Source organism: Mangifera indica, chromosome 1 (assembly GCF_011075055.1).
Source record: "Mangifera indica cultivar Alphonso chromosome 1, CATAS_Mindica_2.1, whole genome shotgun sequence".
Lineage (NCBI taxonomy): Eukaryota > Viridiplantae > Streptophyta > Magnoliopsida > Sapindales > Anacardiaceae > Mangifera > Mangifera indica.
The window spans coordinates 16,031,438-16,037,327 of record NC_058137.1 but is presented as its reverse complement, the minus strand read 5'-3'; positions in this window follow the sequence as shown (position 1 = coordinate 16,037,327).

Genomic DNA, 5,890 nt, shown 5'->3' with positions numbered 1-5,890 from the left:
CTCTATCATTAATTTCTAATACATAATCTTTAGATTTTGAATCATGTTTACAATCCCATAAAACAAGAAAACACTCTTTTATTGAACAAAATACCTAAATTTCCACCTAACACATTTGATACTTTTCCCATTATAAAATTGGATGTTCTATTACCTTGTGAAGCTCAACAACATATAAAAAGAAATGTGTAGTTAAAATGTTCACCAATCCTATCAAACACTTCTAACCATCCTATAATGATAAGATCCAAAACTAGGCACTTGACACCACCTAAAATTTTCTTTATTTCAACACAGTCATATAACTTTGATGAGCCTAAAATAATAACTAAAGGTATAACAAGTCCATTGTGGTATAAATCTATGGTGGAAGAGTACAATTCTTTGGTTAAAAATAAAACATGGAAGTTGGTTCCTATGACTAAGGAGATGAACATAGTGGGAGACAAATGAGAGATCAAAACTAAATTTATTGTTGATGGGTAAGTACATATGTTGGTAGATAGGTTAAATGCTAAAGGGTTTTTGCCCAGTTATTGAACTTGTAACCATTAGAATTATCATCTTTCTAGTGATTGCTTTTGCCTATAAATTACATTAGATTAATGTAAATAATGCTTTCTTGAATGGTAAGCTACAAGAATAAGTATATATTTCTCAACCAAAAGGTTTTGTTAATGACAAGAGAATCAATTTTCTGTGTAAGCTTAATAAAGGACTTTATGGGTTCAAGCAAGCACCAAGAGCTTGGTTTCAAAGGGTTAAAAAGCCCTTAATTGATAAAGGTTTTCCAAAATTCGTATTTGATTTTAGACATTTTGTTCTAAAAAATAAAAAAGTGTTATCATACATACTAATCAATGTAGATAATATTCTTCTTACATGTCAAAATTATAAATTTAAATTTAGAATTTTCATGTAAAAATCTTGGTCAATTGAATTATTGTTTAGGTTTTGAAGCTTGTCGGAATGAAACTGGCTTACACATGAGTCAGATTAAATAGGCTCTAAACCTTCTTGCAAAAAATGCAAGACCTTACTCTAATCTTATGTTGGCTGGGTAAAACTACATGTTGGAGATAGTGAGTTTTTCGATAATCCAACCTTATAAAGGTGTACAACTGGTGCATTATAATACTTAACCATGGCTAGACCTGATATTTCTTATACTATAAATAGATTAAGCTAGTTTCTTATAGCCCTAACAAGGTTAATGTGCAGACTTGTAAAATGATGTTGAGTTATGTTAAAGGGATAGTGCACCATAGGTTGTTTTTTGATCCTAGCTTTTTTTTTTTTTTTAAATAGAAACCATAATGATACTGATTGGGCTAGAAATCTACATGATAAAAGATACACTAGTGGTCATTGTTTTATTTTGGCGAAATTCTAATTAAGTAAAGCTCTAAGTAGTAAAAGGTAGTTGATTTATCATCCATAAAGTCTAAATATAGAGCTCTAACTCAAGTAACGACTCAAATTGCTTGGCTCCACAGTTTGTTCAAAGAATTAGAAATGTTTTGGATAGGCAAAGTTGTAATATGGTGTGATAACCAAAGTGTAAGGTTTTTAGCTTGTGATCTTGTATTTCAGTCATACTAAGCAAGTTGAAATAGATGTGCATGATATCAGAGAATTGATTGTTAAGGAATTGTTGGTTGTTAATTACGTACCAACCATGCATCAAAATGTATACATTCTAACAAAACCACTGTTTGCATTAAAAAGTAAACATTTGAGGGACAAGCTCAAGGTACCAGATTGGTGTGAAACTTGAAAGAATTATGAAATTTTTGCTAAGTAGTTTGGAAATGGTGATTGGTGTGTGCTTGTTAATTTTTTGTATAGTATATAGGTCAATGATTATGATCTGTTTTAATTTGATAACACACAATTTGTTTGTAATTGTGTTTTTATTGATGATATGGATATTATTATGCTTAAGAGAGGATATATCTTACGTAGAAACTATTTCTAATGTTTGATGTGTGAGAATTTTGTTTGCTTAATTTATAATAGATGAGATTTGTGTTGTTGTATAAAGAAGAAACTGATGAAGATAGTATGCACTGTGAATTCTATGATATAAAAGATTATGTTGTATGAGTTTGATTGTGTGCACGTTCTTCTTTGCAAACAAGAAAGTATATAATACTTCCTGTTCAAGGAGGATGTGAAAAATGTGGGTTTTCTTAAAAAGAGGTGACAAAGTCAATATGCATGGACAAAATATTCTAATGGTGTTAATATGCAGAGTTAAAAGGAAATGATGTGTTTTGGCATATTGCAAAATGCATGTGTTTCATTTAGGGCAAAAATAACAAAGGGGAAAGATGTTGTTCTCTTATTTTCACTTTTCAACTCAACATTAAGGGTTTCTAAAGGCTTCTATCAGTCATTATAGTAGTTGAGATTGAAGACTATGATGATCTGTATCAGAGATATTTTTTATTTTTATGGTTGAGATATAATTTATACAAATGGATTAAGCCAAAATATAGCTTGTCAATGATAAATTTAGATGAGAAACAATAGATCTAAGCAAGTTCTTATGAATTTAGATCGTGATAGTAAGGGCGACAACATCAGAAAGTTGTGCACAAGGTTTAAAACACAAGAGTAATGGGAAGGCCAATCACATAGCCATAGGTAATTGAAAGGCTAGTTGGCAATGAGTCGTGGATGACGAGAACACTAAAGGAACATTCTTGCTAGCAACTTTCATAATTATAAGAAAGGGTTGATAAAAATTTTATAATTTTTTGAAATAAACTATTATTTGGCTTTAGTGAAGACGAAAGACATTTTTTTCTTTTTATTAACTTTATAACAAAAAATTTACAAATAAACAATAGATGGATGGAAAAATAAACTTTTCAAACTTATAAGGTGGAAATCTTGTTTCATCAATGATTGAGTGGGAAATAATGATTTTGCCATTTTAAAATAACATACTTATGGTTAATAAAATTTGAAAAGCATAATTATCATAAAAATAAAATAATACTTTCCAATGACATAAGGGGATTGAAATAGGCTCAAAACATTAAAATTATGAAACAACATGTGTCTTTTTATACAAATAATTTATGAAATTTTTGGTTATAATTCTTAAAATTCAACAGTAAATTAAAATTTAAGAAAATCATAAATAGAATTATAAAATACTAACAACATAAAAAGCTTATTGGCATAAAAGTACAAAAATACTCTTTGATCATGCATTGAAATATAGTGGTTCGAAACTTTCTCTTGCAAGCCTCCTACATCTACTTCCTCAAGTAATCGGGCTAAACTTCTACTATCCATTTTAACTTGTACAATTAGTCCATCTTGGATTATGCCTAATACAATAGTTATGTGAGATTTCGCCTACAATAATTTGAATACAAGTTTGTTGTGTTTAAATGCCTCACAAAGGTTGATTACATAGATTTAGTACAAGGTGCCTCTCAAAAGTTTGAATGAAGGCTTAGTGAGAGAAGGAAAGCTTGAACATATAGAAGAATTGATGCAATATTGATACACTTAAGTTTCTAACCTTTTCCAACTTCAAATGAGCTCTTTTTATAGTTGAAATGTGTTGGAAAACTTGAAATAATCATTGGGTTTGAAAATGTATCCATTGACAATAAAAAATGACAAATTTCTCTACAAAGCACAAGTGAACAGGCATCAATCCTAAAGTGAACGAGTGTTCCTGACTGAAAAATCTATTGTTTAGAGTACGTTAATCTTAGTTAGACTCCTAACGATTGATTTCTTTTCTCACACTACATGCTTGAGCATGTGTCACTTTTTAAAGTGAACGAGCATTTGTCTCTTCATATCTCAAATCCTTCAAAATTCTAGAGCTTTGAATGTTGAGCATAAATGGATCATGAACGAGGACTTAAATTGGTAGAATTTACCTTGTGAACGGGCGTCACTCAATTTTTCACTCGAAACCCATTGACCTTGACTTTGACCGCGAACAAGGGCCAAAGAATGTGGAGCTTCCCACGAGTCTTCATGATTTTAGATTGATGGGAATCACTTTTGCTAATGAACGGGTGTTCACTTGATTGTTTGACTTTATCTTATGTTGACTTAATTTAAATCCGAACAAGCATAAGTGATGGGGACTGCTTCCTCATAAGTGGCTTGTAGAAGGTCAATAACAAATGTCACTCAAATTTGAATGGGTGTTCAATCCTATTTGAATTGTGCCAAAATTTCAAAAGCGTGAATAAGCAAAAGAATGACCTTGTTTGTCTTCAAGCATAAAGAGATTTTACTCTGTGAATGGTCATTCATCATACCAATATCTGCATTTTCTAGGTTTCGTCCATTTGGTAATATTTTAACACATTTTTTGGACTTTTAAGTAATTTTCAATTAAATTTTTATTATCATAAAAACACCAAAGGGTCTAACACTATCAATACAAACAACAATTCATGCTTCAACTACGCAAAAAATATCGCTCGATTTGAGAATGCCTTATGCTAATTGACACACACTCCATGTTAGCATTGTAACCCATTTCTTCAATCCTATAAATATAAAGGATTATAAAGAGAAAATGAGGGACACCTAATGCACAGAGATAGATCCTTAATATCTCTCTTATATTCAGGATTAACCTTGTTACATCATAAGTTTGACAATAAGGGTTCTCGAACCCAATAACCTTCTCAGAGGTATCCTTACACTTTCTAATTTCCAAGTGAGACATTCTTTTGTAATCTCTGTAATCACTTTATCAAAACATCTTACTGAAACCATTTATATTATAATCGTGGACATAGAATCTCAGAAAATTGGCCAAACTATGTTTAAAAAATTGTATGTGTCAAACTTCCTCTCTACATTTAATTTCTATTGTTGTAGCAGATATTAGAGTCTATTGTCATATCCTCAATGCTACTAACATAATCTAATTTATGTAAGATTCGAAATTATATATATCCATTGATGATAAAAAATCTCATCAATAATATATAATAGATATTAAAATGAGTTTTTCTAATATTATTAGAGCTACATACTTTAACCAAACTTTGTCATTTAATCAATAAAAGTATGCTGGGGAAAGAGAAAGAGGCATGAAAAAATGAAGTCAGCTCAGGTAAGCCACAGGAATTCAAGTTATTATTTTGAAAGCATGGTGGGGCTCTAAACATAACATGTCGAGTATTTGAGTCAGTTCAAGGAGCAGGTAAATACGACAAATCTGAAAAAAGCTGCGTCATTTTATGTGTACGACCGCACCAGTTGAGCGCGTGAAATTTCAACTCTTATGAGCCAATTTCTTTTTCTTTTTAAGGCGTGTTGATGAAATGGCAAATTAACTCATGTGCGGTGATGTGCATGATTAAAGGTAAAATATACCACCTGAAATAATAGTTTTGTAGAATTCATGGCAATGCCCTCTGTCGTTGACATTAAAGTTACATGTACTAATATTTTTCTTTGTTCGATCGAATTTACTCTACTGTGGTGATTCAATTTGTGGCGTCAGATTCTTTAGTGTAATTATAGCTCAGGATAGGGAAAGTGAGAATCCTGTTCAGAAAATACGCTGAAAATTTCAAAAATATAAATAAATAAATTTAAAAAAAGTGAGATGGGTTGAAGGGATAATGTTCTGAAACAACACTTTTTAAAAAGCGTTACTAGATCGAAATGGTTTATTTTACTTTATGAACTTGTGAAAAAAAAAATATGTGAACATATTGTAGGCATAATTTTGAATTTAATCTAAACACATATAAAATATAGAACACTGAATTTCATAATCAAACTAAATACATAATTAATAATTAAAAATATAAAAAAACTTATTTTAGTTATATCTTTGAAATTAAAGATCTTTATAAATCATCTAAAACTTTAAAATAAGTTATGA